This window comes from Tursiops truncatus, chromosome 19 (assembly GCF_011762595.2).
Source record: "Tursiops truncatus isolate mTurTru1 chromosome 19, mTurTru1.mat.Y, whole genome shotgun sequence".
In the NCBI taxonomy this organism is placed as follows: domain Eukaryota; kingdom Metazoa; phylum Chordata; class Mammalia; order Artiodactyla; family Delphinidae; genus Tursiops; species Tursiops truncatus.
In genome coordinates, this window is record NC_047052.1 from 2,398,109 (window position 1) to 2,425,185 (window position 27,077).

The window sequence follows — 27,077 nt, forward strand, 5'->3', positions numbered from 1 at the left end:
ATCTCACTTTATGCTCACAAACACCTGGGGAAGGTGCACAGGTGAGGAAGGTGTTGTTTCCATGTTACAGATGAAGAAGCATAGCATCAGAGAGGGTAAGTAGCTTGCCCAAACTCGCACAGCTACTAAGTGCTTGGATTGAAACTCAGCTGTAACTGTATGCTGAGCGCTTGAAGATTAGCTATGGAGAATTTTTCATAACACATAGCTGTAAGAGATCAGATGCCTTTCATAAGCTCTCTGCTAACAAGCCTTATTTGCTGTGTCGGTCTGATTGAGCTGCACAACAAAGTACCACAGCCTGGGTGGCTTGAACAGCAGACATTTATTTTCTCAGGATTTTGGAGACTGGGAAGACTGAGATTGAGTGTCGGCAGGGTTGGTTCCTCCTGAGGCCTCTCTCCTTGGTGTGTAATGGTCACCCTCTCACTGTGTTCTCACATGATCTTCCCTTTGTGTGTGGCTGTGCCCTAATCCCCTCTTCTTAGAAGGACACTAGTCCTATTGGTTTAGAGCCCCACCCCCTAGTGACCTCATTTTAACTCCATTACCTCTCTAAAGACCCTCTCTCCAAATACGATGACATTTGGTGGTGCCGGGGGTTAGGACTTCAGCACATGAATTTTGGGAGCACACAGTCATCTGTTTCCTCTTTATTCCCCCTCACCACGGGGACCTGCCATCAATCTACGTATCCTCTCTTTTAACAACAAGGAGATGTCTGTCTTGGAAACAATCAAATCATTTGAAATGAAACCATTTCTCTCCCTCCAAACAAATTGAACCATTCTATTTGGTTGTGTGGATATGTGTTAAATCCGTCTCACGAGTTGTTTGAAGAACCACTTTGATAGTGTTCTTGTGTCCACTGCCCATTAGACCAGAAGTGTCTGAAAATAGATATGTAGCATTTCCCCTGTGAAGATTGTGTTAATATGTCTCCTTCTGGCACATGCAAACACACACACACACACACACACACACACACACACACACACCCCAGTATTTCCCAAAATGTATGTGGAGCACATCCTATGAGAGGAATTGATGCATATCTCATAGAGGGAAAAGGTGTTTTGTTTTTTTTTTAAGTCAAATATGCTTGTGAAATATTATGGTGAACAAAGTGGAATGGATTTCCTTGCTGCTGGATTTCTTGGAGTCTCTAGTGTGATGATGTGATTTGTGAATCTTGAAGATGGCCTTAGAGCAGGGGTCAGCAAACTTTATCTCTAAAGTACCAGCTAGTAAATATTTTAGGCTTTGTGTGTGACAGGGTCTCTGCTGCAACTATTCAACTCTGCTGTTGTCACCTGAAAACACCATGATATGGTTGATATGTAAATGAATGGGCATGGCCCTGTTCCAATAAAACTTTATTTACAAGAACAAGTGGTGGGCCAGACTTGGCCCTTGGGCTGTAGTTTGCTGACCCCTGTCTTAGAGTGTGGAATATTTTCCAAACATATTGGATCATGGAGTTCTTTTTCAAGGTGTGTTCATGTTCCACAGACCACACTCTTCCTTTGGCCAGCCCTGGACCCTCAGCCAGCTGACCCCTTCCCACTGCTCCATGTCCATCCTGTGTGCACTCATGTCCTGATACTGTTTTATGAGGCTCATCTGTGGACTGGGCTAAATCATTGAGACTTCTGTTCAGACTTTATCCTAAGTAATCCAAACTGCTTTGGCTGGAAAATTAGCCAGGACCCTCGTGTGAGGTTGTTCAGTATTTTCAGGTTCTTCAGAACTTGAGATACCTCACCAGGCATGTTATCACAGTATTTAGTCATTCGAGGGAAATTGTACGTTACGGAAAGGCTGTTTTTTCTTCTTTCAGATTAGCCATTTCTCCCGTCCCTCTGGCCTGTGTTTAGGTGTCTGTGCATTTGAGGAGGGTGTGAGGGGAGATGGGGAGAAAGGGTTGAATTGCACGGGGTGGGGGTATTTTAATCAGGGTTTACAGTCGTCAGCTACTTTCACTTACATTTAAAAAGTGTTTAGTCTTTGTCTTCAAGCCGATGGCTCTGGGTTCATTTTGGATGGAGAGTTTTGGAAAAGGGGGGACTGTTTGTATTAAGACAGACGTGGATATAATCTTTCAAGGTATGAAATTTGTGCTGACTTGGTCCAAAACACAACCGCATCTGGTTATGTCTGGTCTCCACTACTCCAAAAATGTCCTAAATTCCAGACAACCTCTTGGGCTTAGAAATAAAAGTCATTAATCCTGCATTTGAATTTAATATTTGAAATTTTATCCTAATCTTTTTTTTTCTTCCACATGAATTAACTTTTGAAAAGTTGGAAAGAAACATGAGTTTTGTTTTTTTTTTAAGGGAACATTCTTAACAAAAGGGTATAAAATTAAACTAGGTTTGACCTTTTGAGTTTAGCAGATTTTCCACCTGGTCTGAGCAGGAAGTGGGCTTCGCAGTAGGAAAGCTTCTTTTCCTACTTGTGGAAAGGAGTACCGTGTGCATTCTGGAGGCGGTACATCTCTCGGCTGAGCAGGAATGTGGGTCCTTCACTGACGGTTAATTGATAAGTGGTGAGGTGGAGCGTCTGGGTGGAAAGCCCATTCAGAGAAGGGTTCCAGCCAGCCCTGGTCTGGTCCCATCAGAAATATTTAAGCCCCCCTCTCCCCACCAAAAAATGCACATAATTCTGCAGGAATCTCACATGTGGGTGGACAGATCTATCTTGGGTTTCATCCGCCCAGGGCCAACTTCTTTCTGGCATGAGGGGTGCAAGCTTGGGGCACAGACCTAGCCACACAGACATTTCAAGTGATCTGGGAAAAGAGAAAATCTGGGAAGGAGGGGGGTCTGGGAGCCTGATGGTGGGTGGGAGGTGGGGAGTGAGAGGTGAGAGAAGAGGGAGGCCCATGGAGGGAAGGGCGGCACCCGCTTGGAGTCAGGGCTTTGGGGAACATGCATTTGACCTCTGTCCCAGATTGCTGGGGGCTTCCTGCAGGCAGAGGATGGGGCTCCTTCAATTGGGGTTATTGCTCCCAGGGGGTCTGTACATGCGGCAGCCTGGGCCTGAATCCTGGCTCCATTTGCTACTGAGTGAGAGACTTAGGGCAAATCACATAACCTCTCTTAGCCTTAGTCTCCTCATGTGTAAAATGGGAATGAAATAGCACCTTCCTTGGAAGGCTTAAATGAGATGATGCATCTCATGGTCACCCCGGGCCTGGCACCCAGGGATGAGCTTAAAGCAACACCCTTATAACCTAGAGAATTTTTCATTCTTGAGTTGATTGTGTTCCCCAAGGCAAAGGAGGGCTGGCTCCCTCCCCTCCCACTACCCCCTGCCCTCTTTGTGACTTGTTTTTCCTTTCAGGGGTGGTCTCTCCTCCCTGTGTACTGTGATGTCACTGCCTGAAAATGCTGGGCGCAGGCGTGGGGAGGCGGAAGGGGCATTTGCTGTGACTTCTCCCCGCCAGCCTTGTGCTCCCCAGGGGCAGCCCTGGCCACGTCTCAGGAGCTCCAGGCTCCTTCCCAGTGGAATTTATGATTCTCTCCTTGGCCAGAGCTGGTTGGCTCCTCCAGAAATAAAACAAAACCGGCCGAAAGCTGAGGCCGCAGCCCTGACTTCCTTTTTCGTCCCTGATTCATCAGGCGACAGAGGGGCTGGGTAGAGGGCGGCGCCTCGGCAGACCTGGGCCCTGGCTGAGTTTGCCTTTAGACAGCTGGCGGGCCTGCGCTTGGAGACAAGGGATTTGGACCAGCAGACTTGCAAAAGCTCATCTGTGTCACTGATTCTGTTTTAGGCAGGTGAAGTGAGTGTTTCCGACCGTGCAGGATGGAGGAGAGGTTAGGTGACACTAGCCCGAGTATTTTAAAGCTTTATTTAAATGATGATGCAGGGAAGGGGCTAAGAGAGGTAGGTGAGGCACTGGCCTTGGGTGCAAAGTTTAAGGGGGCACCAAACAAGCCCGTCATCAAGATAAACACGACTTCAATGCAGCACTTGAAAAATCAAAATGTAAAAAGTAATGCACGATGAACAAAATATAAACATTTTAAATGAAGGCAGGGTGAGTGTGACCGATTTTTCCTTTTGGCTCTCAGGCTCCAGTGTAGCTGACACACGTGCTTTTGCATTATGAAAACATTTCTCACAGATCAAACCCACATTAAGGTTTAAAAAGTGAGTTTCTTAACAAAGAAGAGGAGAGGTAATCTGGTGTGTGTGATTGCGGTGTGCAAATGGCAAAGACGGTGACAATGGGAAGAGGTTCAAGTTTAGGAGCTGGAGGGTAGGCCTGGGGCTGGTAGGTGGGTGGGTGGGTGAAGTGGACCCTAGATGGCCCTTGAATACACCCCCAATGCCTGGGAAGCCATGCTTGTGCCATGAGCATCCACTCCTTTGGCCAGAGTGGACTGGTCCCCAAGGGCTCCCAACTGGAGCTTCCTGGGTCCTGGCTGGGCTGGCATCCTCCCTGGGAAGGTGTGCACTCTCGTGTCCTGGGCATGGCCCTGCTTCCCTCTGTGAGTGGAGGGGCAGAGAGAGGAGATGGACCCAGCCTGCTCTTCAGCTCCTGGGACCCCTGTGTCTTTATCATTAATCCCCTTTGGCATAAACTGGTTGGATTCGGCTTCTTTCTCTTAAAATGAAAATGGCTCCATGGGTGGTCTGAATCCTTGTTCCTCATCAGCTACTGACTGTTTGCCCCTGGGCAGGTCATTTTCTTTCCCTCTCTCTAGAAAATTCCCTGACATGTAAATCAGCGTGTCCATGTCAAATAATAGAATGTTCAGTGCTGATTCTCAGAGGGTGAGGCTGAGGCATCTTAATTCATTCATCACGCAAATCAAATTTATTGAGCACCTCCTATGTGCAGTGAGGATTCAGCAGAGAACAAGACAGGCGCAGATCCTCTCCCTCGCAGAGCTTCCAGAAGCAGACCTGAGGCAACGGCTCATATCTCAGGGAGGGGGTCCCAGGACAATCCATTAGGGGGTGGGGAGGCAGACAGGGCAGGTCACCACGTGGGCAGTGGGGCTCCTCCTTCCGGGGATCTTTGGGGGGCCATAGAGAACCCAGCCGAGTGCTGTGCTGCCTGGCAGCGGCTTTGGTGCTGGTCTCAGGTGTCACAGAGGAGCATACCGGCTCCCAGGTGCTGGGGCCAGCCTTGTCTTCCAGGCTGTGGGCTGAGTTGTCCTGAGGGTGGGTGTCTGCCTGTGTTCTGGAGAGGAGGAAGATGGCGTACCCTTGCATGGAGACGTTTGGGAGGCTGACGGCGCCAGGGTTAGTCCGCGGAGCATGGAGGAGAAACGGCGGCCCACACCCTCCTGCCACCATGCTCTGCAGAATGTCCCTGTTCCCAGCTGGCACCTCGCAGTTCATGCTGTCTTCTTTCTGCCTGAAGGGTGTGGAAGCCAATCCTTCCCTAGGAAAGTTCCAGCTTAGGGGGTGAATTTCGACTCCTTGGTTTCTGCAGGGCTCTCTTAGCTCCCTTCTGGGATGACCCAATCTGGATGCACTGTTCTTTCTGGACCGTCTCTCCCGCTGCTCACCCATTGGAAGCCCTCCAGACCTCGAAGGAAGGTGGACCTTCTCAAGGTCCCTGGCGGGGCCCACAGCCATCCTTCATCTTGCCTGGAAGGTCATCCTTTTTTCCATGCAAGCTATCCAAATCCCATGGACAGTCTTTTCCGGAAGCTCCTTGAGTAATCCAACCTTCCTTGGGCTCTGGTTTATCTCAGAATCTCTGCCACTCACAGTGGATTCAGGGGCCTCAGACGGGGCCCTTTGGTTGTAATGAGAGTGATCTTGTTTTTTGCGTGGGCAGTGGGAGTGGGGGCATGTTTGGCATCATTCCCTTTGGAGAGCCAGCATTTTATTCCACAGTAATCTGTGCATTTCAGGTAAGCCTGGCCCTGCTTCCTGGCCCATGGACGGGGTGTGACCCGGGCCTGGCCACTCTGAGTGTTCCATGCCCCTTCCCCTCCACAATAGCGGGCACAGAGATAGACATGGGACCATCCCAAGCCAACCCTAGTCTTCCCTGGGACTTGCCCAGAGCTCTTGGGAGAGATGAGCTCCCTTCTCAGGGACCCACGTTCTATGGACAAGTAAGGCCTGGTGTTGCTGGGGATCATTCTTACTTGAGAACAAAATCAAGACAACCAGTGTCAAGATATGGAAAGGGACAGATTCCTGATAGCTTCCAGTCCAAGTGTGACTGAGGCTAGACCTACCCTGTCGATTCTCCAGTTAAGAGAACCCACGAATGGCCTTTTGGGTCAGGCTGGTTGCAAGGGGCTCCTGGCAATCACAGCTAGGAGTCCCAGCTAACCTTGCAAACAGGATTAAAAGTCAAGAGCAAGGTTTAGCAGAAGGATACTGGGGGCTGGTAGATTCAAAAGAAGAACCAAACATGCAGACTCTAGGAAGGAGGAACCAGCCAGCATCAGGTGTCTTGGCACCTGGAGCACAGGGAGTCCAGATACCCAGGGAAGCATCCATGTGCTGGCTCCAGTGGATTTCCACTCACACAGGATTCCAGGAAGAGATCACCTGAGTGGCCCAGCCTGCAGCCAGGGAGCTGGGTGGACAGCTCCTCAGGGACCTCACTGCCCCAGGCGAGAGGTGTCCTAAGGTGAAGAGGAGGCTGAGCATCGCACGTCCAGATGTCTGCATAGCTTGGGACAGAGCAGCCGACAACACAAGAGTCATTCTTTCTCTGGTTGGACTTGAATACCCTTGAGGGCTTTAGCTCAGAGGCCTGGCAGAGGGGCTGCGCTGCAGTGGAAGGAATGTTGGGCTTGGGGTCAGAAGTTCCTGGTCCTCCTTGGACAGGGGTGTCCTTCCACCGTGGGCGTTTCTAACCAAAAGCTGAGACCATGACAGTGCTGTCCTCTCAGCGCTCCTGTGGTGACCGAGTGAGTTACGCTAAGTCCGGTCCTCAGAACTACGCGTTTCCACCCAAACTGCAGGCGTGCTCACTGTGAACGTCTCTCCCCTCATCCTCACAGGGGCTGCAGGGCCACATCAGGGAAGCCTAACTTGCCACGTGAAGATGTGCTGCTCAGTGATGGATTTCCATCCTGACCTTGAGTTTTAAAGCCCGTGCTCCCCTTTGAGAAATGTGATGACCTCAGTCTTTCCTGTGACGTGAACTGAAATTCAGATACCGTGATAAAACCAACCAAAAATGTGGTTGTAGTCAAGCTGTAACTGACATTCATGGGGATCCCGACGTGCAGTCATGTTCTTGAATTGGTCTATAATAATTCAAAAAGCTAATTTTTGATTCAAAAAGTAAAAAAACCCACACGTGTCCCTCAATTTTAAGTATTAGGAGCAATGGGAGTGCAGGGGTCCAACACTCTTGGCTTGGAGGTAGACTTCATCATTGCCAATTATTTTCTGAGTAACCTCGGGTAAGTCCCTTTACCTTTTGAGCCTCAGTTTTCCCGTCTGTAAAATGGGAATTATGATAGCCTCCCTTCATGAAGTTAAATGGGTTAATGCATTTAAAGTTATTAGACTAGCTTGGCACGTAGGAAGTATGCAGTAAATCTTAGCTCTTATTACAGCTCCCAATTAGTAAAGATTTGGACATGTCTAGCACTTTAAATGCCTAAATTGTGTGTGCTCTCTCAGGAATAAGCTACATCCTGAATATAAAAAATCCCCATGCCTAGGTCTGAAGCCATTTATAGCAATTCCTGTTTCCACTGTGGATTTCAGTTTTGCTGATATGGAGGGAAAATTTCAAGCCCTCTGCTGTATAAATTTAGTTAACATTTTATTGCTCGTGACTCCTTTATCACATGACTTTTGTTTCTCATTAAGTCAGTGAATGAGATTTACTAATAAGGCAAGTAAAATCTAATTAGGGCAGGGGCCCTTTCCTGAAGAATTAGTTCTCCTGCTGACCAACAGATGTTGGGAATTCAGGGTGAGCAATGCGGAGTATCCTTCGCTGCTTGGAAACGCTGGACCCGCACGCACTCACTTTGCATGTTGCACAAAAGCTGGTATAATTTTCATAGGTTTGTTTCCTGAAAATGAATATTAGTTGCCTCAAGGATGAAAACCAAAAATAGATATAAAGGACAATGGAATTGCCCTGGCAATGAAATACATGTATTAAATGCAACTTGGCAATCCATACTCGTTGGGTCTCTTATGAAAAGAAGAGATTTTTAGATTAATGTTAGGGTTTTTATTTCCTTTTTGGCTATTTAAATGTTCTGCTTCCAAGGCATAAGAAAAGTTAATTTATCTCAATCAAGTACCAGCATATTGTTTACACCTGTCCAAGTGTGTGTTCTCACACACACACGTACCTGTTGGGACTAAAATTACTGTTGTGTGTTTCCAGAACTGGTCTTCCCCCTGACTGTTGAAGAGACTTATGATTTTTTTTTCTTCCTAGGTTCTTTCCCTATTTCCACTCTGTTGTGATCTTAGCAGCCATTGGTGCTTAATGCCTTTCCATTAATTCATTAGGTGCTGCAAAACAGTGAAGTTCTGATTCTGTCATTTTGTTTTTGTTTATTAGCTGGAGTAAGTTTATACAGAGATGCTTCCCTTTGTCTACTATTTGGTTACCCAGTGGTACAGTTCGCATAGGAAAGAGAGGATAAATGATTGAGTCTTTCATTTTATTTACCTAGTTGATAAATTGATTCCTTGCAATTCTCAAAAGGTGATCAATTAGTTTTTTTAAAAAAAATCATTGTGAACTTGTAGATTTGAACATAACTAATGAGTTTCAGCCCACTGCAATTCAATGGCTAAGGACCCAGCTTTGGGTCTGCATATGCTTATGAACCCTTGGGCCAGTCATAACCTTCCCAAGCCTCAGTTTTCACTTCTTTGAAGTGGGACTAATAAGACACACCCTCTAGCATAATCGTTTGAAATGTGGTAACGTCTGTGGGTGTTTAACAAAAAGCCTGGTATATAAGAAGTACTACATAAATATATATTCTTTGTCGTTGTCATTGTCATTATTGAGATAGAAAGGTTAGCCACCCTTAGAGCAATTATTCATGCAGCTGTTTCGTTATCTTTCTCCCCTACCAAGCTGCCAGTTCCGTCAGGCCATAAATTGTGTCTGTTTTGTATGAAGATGAAAGAGCAGTTTTCCCACTGGTGGTAGACAGAATAATGGCCGCCAGAATGTCCGTGTCCTAATCCTGGTACCTGTGGATATACGACCTGACCTGGCAGAAGGGACTTGGCGATGTGATTAAGTTAAGGACCTTGAGATGGGAGAGCATCCTGGATTCTCCAGGTGGGCCCATATATAAATAATTCCAGGTAGCATTAGATTGACAGCAGGGCAACACAGGGGAGAGGGTATCCCAAGGAGATTAACCCAGTCTAGGGCTCAGTCAAGGCAGCCCTGAGAGTTAGGTTCAAGGTGAGACTCGAAGGATGATGGAGTTGGCCCATGAGAGAAGGGAAGGAGGAACATGCCAGGCAGACCGGAGGGCAAAACCCAGTCTAATTCTCGGAACAGATGGCGAGGTGGTGTCAGTTCCCCATTATACAGACGAGAAGACCGTGTCTCAGAGAGAGATTGCTCATGGGCCCAGGCAGCGCTTTATACCCTTAGAGACACAGGAAACAAACACTGGGGGTTTATATGAACCCTATATGCCTGCTCCTACCCATCCTGGATCCAGAAATATTGTGGTCCCGTCTCTGAGTGCAGTCACCCCTGAGGCTGCAGAGTCCAGCAGGGGAAGATTTGGGAGGGATGGTGGATAATAAGGCTTGAGGAGCGGCTGTGAGCAGGCAGACACGGCCTGGCCGAGGCCCAGCCGCGTCACCTGAAGCCACAGGGCTGAGCTCCTACGTGGGCCCCAGAAGAGGAAATAGTCCCCCAATTGCTTCAGCCACGCGAGACATTTGTCCGTCTGTGTTTTCCTTGCAGTTACTGAAATCCTCTGGCTCATGTTTAACGCTGCTTCCAGCTCGCTTTTCCTTAGAACATTGAAACCTCACTTTTCGCTGAGCGATTTTCAGTTTGAGACCAGTGTGAAATTAGAGGCCTCCCCCACCCAGCCGGCAGGGCCTGGCAGTGAGGACTCACACCGACTCAGGATGTTCAATCCACTTCGTTCTGCTCGGCACAAGCAACGCGGTCAGAAAATCCCGATGTACGGTGCTGCTCAGGCTTCCTGTTACTCTAAACCTCGAGCTTTCTAGCCGCACCCTGTGTCCCTGGCCAGCGCAGCGGCCTCCTGACACCCCCCGTATCGCCAACCATGTGCTTATATAATGTCAAGAGTGGAATAATTGACTTTCCAGGGCTTCGAATCGTCCCGGACCTCATTCTCCCTTTTTCGAAACAATTGAGTTTAATTCACATAACATGAAACAAAGCGTGTTAAAGTGTACAATTCAGTGGCAGTTTTCTTGCATTAAGCGCAGCCAGCACCTCTGTCTGGTTCTAAAATATTTCCGTCACCCCAAAAGGAGACCCTATATCCATCAGCAGTCACTCCCCCTCCCCTCCCCCGGCCCCTGGCGACCACGAATGTGCGTTCTCTCTACGGGTTTGCCTGCTGTGGACACCATGTAAGTGGAATCATGCAACATGGGGTCTTTTGTGTCTGGCTTCTTTCATTTAGCCTGTTTTCGAGGTTCATGTGCCTTGTACCACATATCCATACTCAAATCTTTTTTATGGCTGAATAATATTCCATAGTATTGTGACTACCATTTGCTTATTCATTCATCCATTGGTGGGTGTTTGTGCTGTCTCTGTCTTTTGCGTTACTGTGAATAATGCTGCTATGAACATTCAGGTACAAATTTTTGCTTGAGAACCTGTTTTCACTTTTCTTGGGTCTGTACCCAGGAGTGGAATTGATGGGTCATATGCTGATTCTGTGTTTGATTTTTTGAGGAACCTCCAGGCTGTGGAGGCTGGGAGAGCTTCCTGGGGGAGGTGATGTATAATTTAGGAACCAAGGGAAGAACAGGCATCCCTGGAGGTGGTGTAGGTGGACAGCACAGCTCAGGGAAAGTGGCAAAATAGCTTTTGGACGCTTGTCCCTGACCTCCTGCTCTAGTCTACCCAGACTTTTCCCTCCCAGTGCCAAGGCCACCCATGTCCGACCACGTCCAGGTCGCCCTGCAGGACCCACTCGGGAGAGGTGACAGCATCCCCAAGGAAGGAGGTTTTTCCCTGGCAGAGCATCTGGGGCTTCGGGGTGCTCCCTGCAGCTGGCTGCATCTGGGCAGGCAGGCCAGGGTTCCTGTCCCTGCTGCACCATTTCCACCCACCCCCACAATGGAGTGGAAGGGACTTTGGGGCCCCATAGATTTGGGTTCCAGTCATGGCTGTGCCTTTTCCTGAGCTGTGTGGCCTTGAGCAAATGTCTCTGCCACTCTGACCCTCAGTGTCATCATCTAGAAAATGAAGAGAATCACACCAGGTAGGGAGAGCTCACCTAGTGGGGACCCTCCTGAGCTCTTGCCAAGTATGTCACAGACAACAGCTCATTAATCCCACAGCGCTGCGAGGCTGTGCTAGTGTTCTCCACACCTTACAGATGAGCAAACTGACCAGCAGAGAGGTTGGGACACCTGCCCAAGGCCACACCCTTGGTTAGTGGCAGAGCTGGGCTCCGAGCCCTCACCCTCTTAATTCTTACACTGTGCTTCTTCATCGTGACTGTCATCATTTGTGTCATACTTTCTTATGAAATTTCTACTCAAAGGAGGACAGAACAGGACAATAAACTTATCACGCCCCACTCCAATCCTCCGAATGTCCAGTCCTGCCCCCCAACACAGGTCCAGCCACTTCCCTTCCTCTTGGTTACTTTTGAAGCAAAGCCCAGACGTCCATCATGTCATCAGTAAATATTTCAGAGTGTGTCTCTAAAAGGCAACCACCTTTTTAAGTGTTTGTCTTCCCCTCTGCACTGTGTGTTCTTTTCACATCTGAGACTTGGAGCACAGGCCTGACCCAGAGGGCACTGGCCAAGGGCTTGCTGAATGGTGAGCGAGTGAGGGCGTGAATGAACCAGCACCAGGAGCCGTTTCCATGGATCCTCGTGTAGGAGGTCACTCTTACCTCCCCACGAGCTAATCAGGAGCCCTCGCTTCCCTAGTCCTGGGAAAGCCAAGACCTCCCTGGAAACGCAGGCCTGAATCCCTCGGTGGAAGTAGGTGACAATTTATGACATGGATAAGCGCTCACAGGCCTCAGAGAAAAACACCACATGTGCACCCAGAGCCTCGCGTCCAGCCCGGTCGGAGGCCCTGCCCACAGGGCTTGGGAAGCTGCTGCCCACGCAACTGGGGCCAAATTGGACCGGGGGGCGGAGGACCAGCCCACTCGCTCCGCAGCCCCTGTGGCCTGCACGTGGTGGGGTGGGCCGGAGGGAGCCCCTGTGTCTGTCTGGAGGGGCGGCCGCCTGTGTGGCCTGAGCGGTCCCGCCAGACTGTGTCCCCACCTCAGCAGCTGGTTGGGAGCTTGTGGTGCTCCCAGGCACCCATAAGGGCATCGCTGCACCTGTGAGCTTGCAGTGGAGGGCAGATTGAGGGAGAGTGTGCATCTTCCCAGCCCAAGTATCTGCTTGTCTACGTTCTTTCAAAGCCCCCTGATCCCTCGTGAAACACCAGCGACCTCGGCCGCTGGCTTTGGCCACTGTCTGCAGAACACGTCTCCTCTTTGCTCCGTGTCTTCCTCCAGTTCTATGGCTCGTATTGGCTCCTGATCTCAGTTCAGGCTAAGACTTCCAGTTTTCCACAGATGTTGATCTTTGGGATTCAGGAATAACATAGCAAAATTCCTGGGAAAATGCAAGAACTTCTGAAATCATAAATTATGTAATATTCTACAGCACTTACAGTGATTCAAATAACAATGAGAGACCATGATAGTAAATGGTTAATCGTTTTTCTGGGACTGGATTATATGAGAAGTTTCAGAGTTTTTTCAGCTAAAAAGTACAATGATGAAGCATAGTTTATTATTGTTTTAAATCAATATATTTTGCCAATATTACATAATTCAATAATAGATAGCATTTCACATTAATTTGCACCTGATTCAGATGTATGATAATAGAAATGATTAAAAGTAAGACATATTAACACAAAATAACATATTAACACAAAATGATTCCAATAAGAATCATTTAAAAATTGCAGTACTGCAAATATTTAGTAATTAAAATTTATCAGTCTTGATGATGAAATTTAAAAAACACAATCCAGTAATGGCCCTATCTGAAGGTCTTGATGTTTGTTTTGTAACAGATAATCCAGACTTAGAAAAGTTTCCTTTCTTTGGCATCTACATTGGTTGAATGGCTGAGTGCATCCAAAATCATTTGCAGTTTGGGCGTTAAGTGCATGTTACTTCATGTAAATTAAATTCCTTTTTTAACAGTGAAAAAATTTTGTCCGCTGGCCTGATTGTGGTTCTGCTGTTGAAACTGGCTCTAGCACATTTGTGTAAGATCAGTTTCTGATTTCACTTGGAGCGCTCCGCAGTGACATCCACCACTCTGCCTGCATCTCTTCTGTTAAAGTATTTACAAAGATCGGTGCCCTAGAGCAAAAATTCATACACCGGAAATAACGCCGAGTTCAGACCGTCTAGAAACGTTAGCAGGGCTGCACAGGATCATGTCAAAATTACCAATTTAAGGCCTTATTTTGCTTCCATAAGTTGTTATTTCTTGGAACACCGCTCATGGGATTTGAACGTACACAAACTTACTGATATTTATGTTATTTGCAAGAATGACTCACCCCAATGGCAGAGCTCACAGTTATAAGAGGACTGGCTAGTGGGCACCACTTCTCCCCTCGTGTTCCTGCCCCAGTCCCTGGAAATGTCGGCTTTACCCTCAGGGCTACCCCTGGTCTGCACCGTCATCTCACACCTGGCTGATGGTAACAGCCTCCTGGACTCCTAGTGCTTGCCCTTCCACCGTCCACCCCTGCCCTTTCTCCAACAGGCCGGGTCCTGCCGGGTCAGACACCATAATGCTCACATCCAGGAGACACCAACAGTGACCAGATGGGTCGGGTCACCCCTCCAAAGTTTCAAAACTTTTCAGTGGTATAGCGCACACTCTCTTTCTCTCTCTCTCTTTCTTCCCTCCCTCCCTCCCTCCCTTCCTTCTTTCCTTTTAAATTAATAGAGTTCATTTTTGAGAGGTTTTAGGTTTACAGGAAGTTGAGCAAAGAGTACAGAGAGTTCCCGTACACGGTTTTCCCTACTAATACCATCTTTCATTCGTGTGATGATTTGTGACAGGCGATGAAGTACCACTGATGGGTTATTACTAACGAAAGTCTGTAGGGTTCACTCTTGGTGTTGGGCGTTCTGCGGATTATCCACCTTCCAGTGTCAGATGGAACAATTTCACCTCCCTAAACATCCCCTTGAAGAAGGTGGGTGGACCTTTTAAAAAATGCCGTCTGTGCGTAAATGCCCTAGCACAATGCCTGGCATACACCAGACACTCAAAGACGGACTGCAGCCCCTCCTCATGGGGGCGACTCCTCCCAGGTTCTAGACCCACCCAGGAACCACTCTGTCCACTAGATCACCCTGTCCCCTCCATGGGCCTCGTCAGCAGGAAAGAGCCATGCAAAATGGGGCCATCAGGCCAGGGTTCTCACTGCTCAATGCCATGGGGAGCGGCTGCTCTGACTTCTCCTGTGAAAGGGCGGCTTGTGTGGTTGTTGACTCTGGGTTGGCCGTTAACTGCCCCACCGGGTCCTGACATCACAGCTCCCAGGCCAGGCAGCTCAGGCAGAGATCTGCCACCCATGATTGGGGCATAGAAACAAGGAGTGACAACGGGGCCAGTGAGCTCGAGCAGCTCAAATAGCAGTGATGGTGTCAGTTCTTGGTGGCCGCTTGTCCAGAAGGTGGCTGGAGTCCGGCCGTCCTCACTCCCGCATTCCTTTCCAGAGGAATCAGCCAGGAGGGGGGCCGAGGGCATCTGCAGCAAGGTTGCCACAGTTTTCGGTGCAGATATGGATGAGTTGAAGAGGCGAAGTCATCTGTGGTTACAGGGAGTGGTGGGCGTTTGTTCAGTTACCCACTGCTGCCTAACAAGCCACCCCCAAATTAGTGCCTTAAACAACGACTTTGTGTTTCGCACTGTTCTGTGGGCTGCCTGGTGGTCCCGCTCACGTGGTGTCTTGGGGTTACTTGCGGGCTGCGTTCAGCTGGGAGCTCTGTGGTGCCCTCCACGCGGGTGGCCCCGTCTCTCCTCCTAACGGTGGCTCAGCCCCTCCCCCCTCGGGGGGGCCTCTCTCACCAGGGACCCCTCTGCTTCCTTACAGCATGGCTGCTGCAGTGCGACCCCAACTCACGGCGGATTAGTCTTTGGGGGACTTTGCCGCGGTCGTGCCCCGGGCTCCTCTGTGTGGGCTGCTGCGGGGTCCCGTGTCAGGCAGGCCGGGGCTCGCCTGCTCCACTTGCAGCCCGCGGCTTGCCCTTCACTGGGCGCCGGCTGGCCCGAGGGGCCGAGTTTCTTACATGCTGTTAGTCAAAGGCACATCCGTCATCCATGGTGTCAGGACGGAGACGTTTGTCACCTGACAGCACAGGAATGTAATCGGTAGATCAAAGCCTTCTTCCCATCTGAGATGAGGACACTGGCAAGAGAATGAAGTCTTTGTTTAACAAGGAGCATCAAAGCTGATGTCATGAAGCATCATGTGTCATGTGTCGTTCAGAGAAGCACTAGCTCACTGTCCCACTTTGTGGCGCAGGGAGGCGGCCCCATCCTCTGCTGTGTGCCTTCACTCGGGCGTCTCTGGACGGAGCTCAGGGCGGGGGACCTCCCGGGGGCCACGCAGGTTGTGAGGCCACGTGCGTGTCACACAGGAGTTGGGAGCGACTGGGATTCGCCGAGTATGTCACCCCCCGCACATGTCACTGTGGGCATCGCATGACCTCCCTGAGCCTCAGGTTCTTCACCTGTCACATGGGGATCTGCACGGCCCCTGCCTTGTTTGGTGTCTGGGAACTCTCTGTCAGACTGCAAGCTCTGGGGGGGCAGGGGTCCCCTCTGTCTCGCCCATCAGTGTTCCCCAGCTCCATAGATATTCAGTAGTTAGGGTAGTGCCGTGGCAGAAAGTTGGCACTCGGCGTTTATCATCGTCATCATCGCTATTGCTATTATTATTGCTTTCTTTCACATTTGCTGAGGACCTCAGACACCCTCACAAATCCATGAAGCCATTTGGCACTCTCTGGCGGGGGTCAGCAAACCAGGACCTGAGGGCCACATGTGGCCCCCCATTCGCTTTTGTGAATAGAGCTTTACTGGAGCCCAGCTATGCCCATTCATTTATCCGGCATCCATGGTTGGTTTGTGCTGCAGCGCCAGAGACCATGGCCCACAGGATCTAAGCTGTTCACTCTCTAGCGCTTTCCAGAAGAGTGTGCTGGCCCTGGTCTAGGGCCTACAGCCAGGAAGGGGTGATGGAGTGCAGGCTCTCTAGTCCTCTCTTGCTGAGGACAATATTTAGCCCTGACGGTGGGCTGAGAGGAGGAATGAGGGAGAAGAAGGGGGATGGGGAGGGACAGGAGGAAGATGCCAGGGGGGAACGCGGCCCTGAGCGGGCTTCACGCCCCCTCTGCTGAGGACACTGCCGAACTGGCTGGACATTTCTCTCAGCTTCCCCTCAGTCCCACTCTGTTGTTCTCATGATGTGTGTGCAACTTCATCTGGAAAAAATGCGGGGGGAGAAGCCGGAGGGCCGCTGGGAGAGCTGTACCCTCTCTGTTCTACCACTGAGTGCGTCCTCTCTCCACATGGCCTGGGGGGGTGCCCGTGAGACAGGCCTGCGTGGGCAGGTCACCCGTCCACTTGTGGGGTGAATGGACGGGCTCCTTTCAGCCTCCCCCAGCCCCCAGCCTGGGGACTTCTCCTCTCGCCCAGCTTCGGATGAAATATCAGGGAGGGACGTGCGTGGTTGGCTATCGCTGGGGGAGAAGTCCCAGCCTGGCTCGTGGATGTGCTCATCCCAGCCTTCCTGGGGTCTCTGCCAGCTGCCCAGAGCCAGGTGCCTCGGTTTACCTGCCCCCACTTGCTGAGCGGAGTGGAGCGTTGGCTCCTGGCGCCATCCTGGATTCCCCTCTCTTGTTGTCTCCCTCCTGGAGATCTTCAGCTCCATGCCTCTCCTGCCAAGCGGAATGCTGCTTCTGGCCTGCTTCGGGGCCAGCTCTCCTCCAGCTGGCCAGTTCACAGACTGCTGTCTCCACTGAACCACCCACCACGGTCCGACACACAGGAGCTCGGAAGCGTCATGTAAAATAAGAAGTATAAGCCACGGTGACCCTTTGTCCCGAGGAGATGGGGAGAGAAAGCCCACAGTCCAGGAAATAAGAGCCAACAGCATTTCTAGCTGGAGTCTCATTGTCTGACTGCTTTAGGTGCTCAGCTAAGCGGGGGGACTGCAGGGCCGGGCTGGGCAGTGAGGCTCTGGAGATGGGGTCACTGGGGTGGCGAGAATATGGAGGGAATGGGGACCTGGTAGGACGTGGTGTCATGGAGAAATGCGGTGACTGAGGGGCTTAGGGGCATGTTGACAGAGGTGTCGTGGTTGTGTCCGCCCAGGGATGGAGGCTGGTGGTCCCCAGGCATGTGGACGGGCAGGGGTCAGGGAGCCGAGTCCTCCTCTTTCTGGTGGCACCGGCGTTTCATTTTGTAAATCACTCATGGCTGACTCAGGTTAGCAATAGCTGCAGACACTCGTGGAAGCTGTGATGACTAAAGGGCCGTACAATGCAGAATCATAATGGAAAGAGCTCTGGACTAGAAATCAGGAGCCGTGGGTCCAAAGTCTGGCACCGCAGTTCTGTGTGCCAGTTATTTCCAATTGATTGCTGAAATAATTGAGGCTCAGAGAGGGCAAGTGTCTTGCTTAAGGTCACAGAGCTTATATGGCGGCAAGGGGGATTTGAACTTAGATAGGCTCTTGGGATTAAAGAACCTTCCTTGTTGCCCATGGAATTGGGGATGAAGCCCCCGAGTCCTTCTTATTAAACACAGACATCCTGGGAATCTTTAAAGCAACTTTAAAGATATATGTTTTACATAACATTCAGCCATTTCAAATGTACAATGATTTTAGTAACTTCACTAAAAAAAGTGGTGCAGCCATCTCCATGAGTGAGTTTTAGAACATTTAGACATTTTTGTATCTTCAGAAACATTTCAGAATCTGCTTATCAATTTCTGTAAATAAAATAAAATAAAAGCCCTGTGACATTTTGATAGGAATTGCATTGAACCTATAGATCAGTTTGGGAGAACTGTCGTTTTAACAGTGGTGAGTCTTCTAATACATGAACATGGACCATCCTTCCGTTTATTTAGGTCTTCTCTGACTTTCTTCTGTAGTTTAATAATTTTCGCTCTCCAAGTCTTGTACTTTAAAAAAACATTATTCCGAAGTATGTTATTCTTGTGATGCTGTTGTGAATGTAATTGTATTCTTAGTTTTATTTTTGGATTGTTCATCACTAGTGTATAGAAACAACACTGATTTTTGTGTATGGATCCTGTGTCTCATGACCTTGTGTTTAGTTCATGTGAGTGTGTGTGTGTGTGTGTGTGTGTGTGTGTGTCTGTGTCCTCTATATACACGATCATGTCATCTATTAGTAAAGTTAATTTTGCTTCTTCCCTTCCACTCGGGATGCTTTTTCTTTCCTTTCCTTGCTGATGGCAGAGGCCTGGGAATTTGCCTGTGCACCTCGGAGAGGCGTGACCACTCAGCCTCTGCGAGCCATTGGCTCCTCCTCCTCCTTCAGCCTGGAATTCACGCTGAGGTTGCCAGCCACGCCCACTCCCACCCTCAGAAGTCTGGTGGAGTGGCTGGGTTTGCATCCTGGCTTCATCGTTTACTGGCTTTGTGACCTCGGGAAAGCTGTTAGCCTCTCTGTGCCTCGGCCTCCCATCTCCCGAGACTGTGTGGGTCAGTCTGTTTAGCACAGCAACACCTGGCACAGAATCTCCCGCTGGCACGTGTAGGCTGTTTTTGTCACCCCAGTGGTTCAAAGGTGGACTTAGAGCAGGTCGAGATCTTTGCTGATTTAGAATCTTATTATCTCACTACACCTCACTTTGTACGTGAAGACACTGAAACTGAGAAGGTCAGAACCCCGAGACCCTGCTTTCCTGACAGTCATGAACCCACCCCGGTGACTGCAGGGTGGCCTGAACCCACCCTGAATACTTTTCATTTTGGATTTCATTCCTGGCCTTCCGGTCCAGCACCCCTCGCCCACCCATATTTAAAACGGATTATACTGCAACACATAAACACAATTAAATTATAGCCGTCTGGGTATCTTTCCATCCAAACAGGGGCTCGTTGTCTGCTGTGAAAGCCATCGTCGCCCGCCTGACCGCGTTCTGGCCTGCGTCTCCCGAGATATTGCTCCATGATAAATCGCTGGGTTGGCCTTTTTCCCTAAAGGAAGGCTCACAGGCCTCCTCCTGCCCTGGCTGCAGGCCTCCCTCGGCCCCGAGTAGGGTCCTGACTCTCACTCAGAATCCCAATGGCCTTGGGCGAGTTGATTCACGCCCCCGAGCCTTACTCAGTTCCCACTTGTGTCAGCAGGTGAAGAGACACCCTCTACACGATCGGGCTTTCCGCTCGTGCTCCTGGGCCTTATGCAGGGCTTGGTGTGCGGTGGATGTTAAACAAACATTTGTTAATGGAAGGGAAACAAATTATTTTTAGACCTTCACTTCCCTGAAATTGCAATTTCAAATAAGGTAGTCAGGAAGGCCTCTGGAGACCATGAACCTTGAGGTAGGACGTGAAGAGCGTGCTGGAGGGAGCTGCATGGGTCTCTGGGGGAGGTGATGGGGATATAGACCTTCTAGGATGAGTCCCCACACTGGGATCCTCAGCTAACCAAACTGAGAGGCTCAACCTCAGAGCCTCTCAAGGCAGTTGTGCAGGGCAGGGGGCTGGGTAGATAGAGGAGGACCCCAGAGCGCTGTGCCAGGGGCCTAGCGTGAACAAGAGCAGCGCCTGCTCAGCTGCTTCTCAGGGGCCTCGAGCGTCAGGAATCGAGAGAGGGTGTGGGGCAAGCTCGGGCCTGGTCTAGCTTCTCCAGCAGCAGAGGAAATAGAGCCGGGGATTCCCAGTGACACAATAGAAGCGTGCACCTCTGTGACGTCCAAGCCCCCGCCCGCCCGCCCTTGTAGTATGGATGCCCAGGCAGGAACAGGCGCGTGGGGGTCCCTCTCACTCTGGGCGGCTGCTGAAGGGGCACACGAGGCTACCGGGGAGGGAGAGCCCCGTGGGCTCACCAAGGCCCAGTGTGCAGGCTGAGCTGCGCCCCTCACCTGCAGGAGGGTCCACAGCCAGGATTTCCGGAAGCCCCGCGTGGGACCCTCCGTGCGTGCCGGGCACCTGCAGGCCAGCGTCCGGAGGATGGGAGTGCAGTTTTCCACCCCGGCTTGTGAGCCTCCGTGTGTCACCACCCTTTCGTTGGGTGTTGGTGTTGCTCCTGAGTGGAGGAGAAGCTGGTTTCTGACCCACGAGTGGTCTCCTGCCCTTCTTGTCTCTCTTGGGGCTGCAAGTCAGGGCCTGGCTTGGCTCAGCTCAGCTGGGCCTTGAGCGGACTCAGGGCCGCTGGGAGGAGCCGCCAGGAAAGCGGAAGCGTTAGCTAAGGTGGAGAGTTCCTGGCCTGGGTGCTTTCTGAGGCCCATTTGTTGGGGAGAGGAAGCTGGTGGCTGAAACCAGAGCCAGTGCCGCCGGGCGGGTGAGAAGCAGCCTCCCAGGCACACAGGCCCTCAGTGTGGGCGAGGCCGGTGCCAAACGCCCTCCTGCGGAACTGGGGCTTGGCAGCCTGGGTGGCGCGCTCAGGTGGTTACAAGGCTGGGGCTGGGAAGGAGACTGCTGACGAAATGTCACTTTGGGGAGGGGGTGGGGCTGGTGGAAAAGGACTCCTTTGGTGTCTGAGGAATAAAGAGGCTTTTGTGCGAGGGCTGGTGACAGACGCTGATTCTCCACAAGGCGGAAGGACACACGCCTGCTTTCAAGTGTAGCCTTGGTCAGAAGGCGCGGATTTTGGCCCACTGCCACTTCTGGACAGGTCCAGAGTTAAGGCCGCAGGCCCCTGGTGACCTAACTGGGACCCCAAACCCGCAAGCCACCTCACAGGACTGACCCGGGACAGAGGGGAGCCACAGGCTCTGTGGCCTTGAGCAGCAGGGCGGTCACACCGTAGAGATGGCAGGTCACAGCATCGAGGACTTCTCTGGGAATCTAGAGCTTCCAGCAGGACACCCGCCTCCCCTCACCCATGCCCAATATCGGCCATAAACTGTAAGCTCCAAACACCTCAGGTTCATCTTTTCTTTTCTAAAAATACATTCATTTTTCGTGGACTTTACTTTTTTGAGCAGTTTTGGGTTTACAGGAAATTTGAGTGGAGAGTGCAGAGTGTGGTTGTATCCCGTCCCCCCGTGTCCCTTATTACTGATGGCCTCACTGGTGTGGTGCATCTGGTACACTTTTCTCTGGCTTTACACACACGATAGACTTATAACATTGTGTAGGTTCCATGCGTACAACGTGATGATTTGATACACGTGTGTGTTGCACAGTGCTCACCACAATAAGGTTAGTTAACACCTCCATCACCTCACGGTTATGATTTCTGCTTTGCGGTGAGAATGTAAGTACGTAATACAGTATCGTTAGTTCTAGTTACCGTGCTGTGCACTACATCCCAGAACTTACTCACCTTCTAGCTGGAAGTCAGTACCCTTTGACCAGCATCTCCCCATTTTCCCCGCCCGACACCAACATCCTACTCTTTGCTTCTATGAGTTTGGCCTTTTCAGATTCCACATAAACGTTGATATCATACAGTATTTGTCTTTCTTTGACTGATTTCACTGAGCATAATGCCCTCCAAGTCTATCATGTTGCTGCAAATGGCATTGTTTCATTCTTTTTTGAGGGCTGAGTAGTATTCCATTGTATATATATACCACATCTTCTTTATCCATTCCTCTGTCTGTGGGCCCTTAGGTTGTTTCCATGTCTTGCCTGTTGTGAATAATGCTGCAGTGAACGTGGGGTGCAGATCTCACTGAGATCCTGATTTCATTTCCTTTGGATATGTAAGGTGGGTTCATTTTACATGTTAATGCTTTTCCAATCCACTGGGAACAATTGGATAAAGTTCATCTAGGCCGATTGTTACACACAAGCCATCTCAAGTACAGGCACACTTACAAACCTAAACGAAAACAGAAACTTCAGGACTGCTAAGTCTTCAGTGTGTTTTTTGCCAAGTAACAGCCTCTCTGTTTGGGGAAATTGCCTACACTTTCCCTATACTCTTTTCTTTAAAAAAAGGAAAACAATTAAGAAAGAGAATTCAGGAGTACGTAGTGAATTCCAGGTCAGCAATTTAATGTCAGATATGAAGCCATTTCCTTGTAGACTGTCTGGTCTGTGGCGCTGGTTCCCTCCGGAGAACAGACAGCAGGCGATTCTGGCCAGACCTGGGGCCGCTCCTTTCCAGTGACTTCCCTTGGTGGATCGTCACTCTGCCTGTGGCGGGATCTGCTCAGGTCTGTAAGGCTAGTGGCGAGTTGCTTCCGTCGATGGTGTTTGCGGTCCAGGGGAGGTGCTTTCTGTGAAATTAACTGCAGACAGTGGTGTGGGGGCTGGACTCCTCATAGCGTGTTTCTAGAGCTACATCATTTTCTTCTAAATGAATGTGGCCAGAGGAAAACAAAAATAAGGCAAATTACAAGTGTGTGGCCTGAGCTGCCCCTTAAATGCCAGGAATGAGAGGGCTGTGTCCAGAGAGGCCGATGTGTGACCAGCACACGAGCAGAATCAGAGGGTTCACCTTGCACACCGGAAGGGGGCTCGGCTGGACCAAAGAGAAGGCTTGCCTCTGATGTCAGCCTGGAACCGCTAACTGGCGGAGACTCGGGACAGACCAGCCTGAGGCTGCAGAGGGGGTGACTGGTGGAAGATAGCCATTTTTCTAACCCACACTGGTTGTCCCTGAGCTCGGGCACCAGTATTTTCTCCACGGAGCCAAAGTTGCACAACTACTGTCCATGAGCATTTACTCCAGGCCCTTCCTGTGATGGGCAGTTTAGATGCCCATCTCACGGGATCCTCTCAACAACTGCACAGCCCTGGGAGGCTGCTGTTACGATTGTCCCCGCTATAAAGATGGGTAAACTGAGGTCAGGGCACTCAGTGACTGGATCAAGGCCACACGCCTTAGAGAGTCTCAACATACACGAGCACACTTGAGGCTCTCGAGAGTCCTGCGGGAAAAACCAACAGAACACCCCGCTTAGATATCTGGAAACCGGCATTTCCTAATGAGAGCTGGGTGCAGATGAATCGTGCCCGGAGGCCCTCGTGGACATGCATCTCTGCATGGGGCCGCTCACCTAAATGCCAGTTTAAGGCCCAGAAGGGCGGTGGGCGCGTTAGAAACACCGCCGCTGAAGCCCTCAGTGCAGTGCCGACTGTGCCGTCTTGATGACCAGTCTCGCTTTCAACCTTGCCGCGTTCGTTCCCTGCCCCGATGGACATCTATTTGTGCAGCATTTACCATGTGCCAGGAGCTGCTGCCGTCGCGTCACACATTTGAACTCCTGTCACCCGCCTAACAGTGCTGCGGGGCGGTCACGATTGCTGCTGCTTCGCTTAGGCCCAGAGACACTAAGGAGGGTGCCCATGGTCAGACAGCTGGCCGCTGGGGTTTGGACCTGGGCCGAGCGGGGCATCTCAGCTGGCTGACCCGCGAGTCCCTCACTCGCTGCGTCCACCGAGGGTGTCGGCGCAGGGCGGTCATTACCCCAAAGACAGATCGCGGCTGGCGGTCTAGCTGTCAACCTTACGCAGTCCAGAGAGGCCAGGACGCGCCTGGCTAAAATCCATTTAAGAAAATTAACCCTGGGGCTCTTGCCCTGCTTTCAGTTCGTGGGCGGCAGGAGCTGCAAAGTTCTTAAAAGGTGCGAGGGCGGATTAATGGGGTCCATATGCCTGGATTGAGAGTATCTTTGTGCTGGGTGGGCTTATCATCAAGCCTCTTAGGATAACAAGGGTGGGACAGTTCAAAAGACTGGCTCTCCAGACGCGGGGCTCTCACGGGGTCTCCTGCTCCAGCCCCGCTGAACAAATATTGTCGTCTTGCTCCTCCGCTTTGAGCCCAGGCCTTTGTCCCCCTCCCCGCCGCCTTTTTTTCTTTTCCTTTTTACCCTGACAGTGAAGCAGGACGTTTTGTGGGAACCATCCCTGTAAAAGGACTGATTTATAACTCCATTTGGGAGTAAAACGATCCGTGATGATCCATACCTGGGCTTGTGGGGGCCGTGGGATGAGCAGGGCAGGGGCTTGTCCAGCCTGACAGCTCGAAGCTGACAGCCCTCGGCAGAGGCACCTGCCTCATCTGCACAGCCCTGCCGGGGAGAGTGTCTGCCAGGCAGACCAGCAGCTGGACTCCAGGCCAGGACACTGTTCCCCCAAGTGGCGCTGCCGCTCACTGGCTTGTTCTGTGAGAGACTCACAATCCATTGTGTGCAAACGCCCTGGGGGGAACACGCTTGTCCAGCTGGATGTCTATGATGCCTCAAAGGTCAGGCAGTCGCCACCTCTCTGCTTTGCTGCTACTCACCTTCTTCTAGCTGATACCTGAGCTGTGGTCTGTATTAGGTGGTTATTGTTTCCTGGTTTTGACAATGCACTTGACTTACAGATCCTCCTGTCTTGGTAAATGAGCATTTAAAGACTCTGGGTGATCCAGTATTTGACTATAAATGAACTAAGACTTACCGACACCCACGAAGCACAAGGCTTTCCCCTGGGATGGGGTTAGTCATACTAGTAATAATAATGATAATGATGTTGCGTGTTTGCCTTGGATTCTGATGAAGGGTCTGTGTTTGGAGAGGAAGCCTTCTTGGTGCATGCCAACCTCAGAGTCAACTTTTCTCTCCTCCTTGCCGAACATCCGATGGTTGTCAAATCCTGTTGCTTCTTCCTCCAGAACATTGTGAGGATGGGAAGTCCCCCAGTTCAGAGGAAGTGTGCTTCTCTGAGCCTCGGTTTCCAAACCCATAAAAATCAAGGAATTAATAAAAGTCTTTGAAGGGAGGCTTAGAAAGAGTGAGGAAGAGTCTTGGGTAGGTTGTGGGCCCAAGGAAGCCCAGTGAGACATGGCTTTCGTCATCGGCTGCTGTCGCTGCTGCTTCTCTGTGGAGCAACATTCGCTCGGGCTGTTATGGTTTATTTATTTCCTGGACCTGTTGCAAAACCCTTCGGAGATCTTCTCGCCATATCTATCTAGCCTTTCCCTCCTCTGACTCCTTTAATGTGTTCCTGGCCTTGTCTTGGGTGCCCCCCAAAGCTGCGCCCTTGGGAGCTAGTGGTTTATTTGGGAGGTGGTGTAGGGTGCCAGGAGTGAGGGAGCGGGGAGGAGGAGGGTGTAAGGTTGAGGTCACTGGGGACAGCGGGGGCTCAGTCCTACCAGGACAGCCTAAGACTCTCACAGAACACCTCCCAGAGCTGTCTGCCCCAAAGATGGGGGCAGGGGTATTTGTCCATTGGTTTTCTTCCCTCGTTGGTCAACTCCTAACTTCCAAATGGTGCTCAGGGAGGCCGGAGGGGCCCCCTCCACAGCCTCCATGGCAAAGTGAGGACCTGCAGCCTCTGAGGCACAATGTGGTCAGCAGGAGGGGCCCCAGGGCTGTGTGGACAGTCCACCTGGCGTGGGCAGTCAGAGGAGGGGCTGGGCGGATGCGAGCTGCGGCAGCACATGTGCCCATGTCCCTCATGCTGGCTGATCGTCTCGGGGCTCTGGTCAAGCCCCCTCCTGCTCATAAATCTGCTGGTCCCCCTTCTCTGTAACAGCGTTCCCCAGGGCTTGTCACAAAGAGCTGCTTGATCCAACAAGGCTGAGAAATGCTGTGTTAAGCCAATGTGGATTCGATTCTCTACTGTAGGAACTCTCAGAGCCTTGATCCTGTTCACGAGCCTGGGATTTATTCAGAAGGAGGCAGGCGATAAAGCTTTCCCCCAGTTTCCTGATTATAGAACTCTCACCTTATAGGCGCAGCTCACGGGACCCGAGTTTCCTGGGAGAAGTGCCCGTAGTAGAACTGCCTCCAGAACCCTTCGTCTGAAGCTTGAGACCCTTTGTCATCTTGGGGCCAGTGGTGTTTTCTAGTTGGCATTTCTGCCACCTCTCTTCCCACGTCCTCACCTCTGACAAAACTGGCTCTGCTTCACACTCTGTAATTTCTGACCTTGGAGCCTTTGCTCGTGCTGTTCCTTCTACCTGGAATAGCATCTAATCTCCCAGATCAAGCTGTCCTTCAAGTCTCCACTCAGTTGCCATCGCCTCTCTGAGGCTGACTGAGATCGGGTGAAGCACAGAGCTGGCACAGAATGGTACTTGCAGCCCTTGAGACCCACCACCCACCCCTGTTCTGGTTTCTCACACACGCATCTAGTCTCCCTGCTAAGCCGTATGTGCTACGGGGAAGGACTCGTGTCTGCTTTGCCAATCCTTGGTCAGTCCTCTCTCTAGCAGCCTGGCTCTTCTCTACCATGCTGCACTAACAAATAGCTCCCGGATCGCAGTGACGCAGCACAGAAAAAACCTACCTCCCACTCATGCCAAACCCACTGCAGCCTCAGGCAACCTTCCTGGGCAACCATCCTCCACACGGTGACTCAGTGATCGAGGCTGATTCCACCTTATTGCCCCATCCTTTCAACATGAGGCTTTCACAGCTGCCACCACAGGGAAGAGGGCACATGGCAACCAGCTTAAGGACCCCCCACCGCTCTTTACTGATTCGGCCTGGGAATCACCCACGTCACTGTGGCTCACAGACCTGCCAGAACCAGGCACGTGCCGCCTGCTCCAGGGGCAGGAGGGCCGAGAAGTGCAGTTTTCCTTGTGCCACTGATAGTGTCTTGCACACCCACCTCCCTGTCCCTCGCCTGCACCCCACTCCAGCAAAAAGCTCAAAGCTCTGCTCTAGAAGGTGCCCTCAACCCGTTTACACAGTGGTGCATAACTACAAGGTGACCTC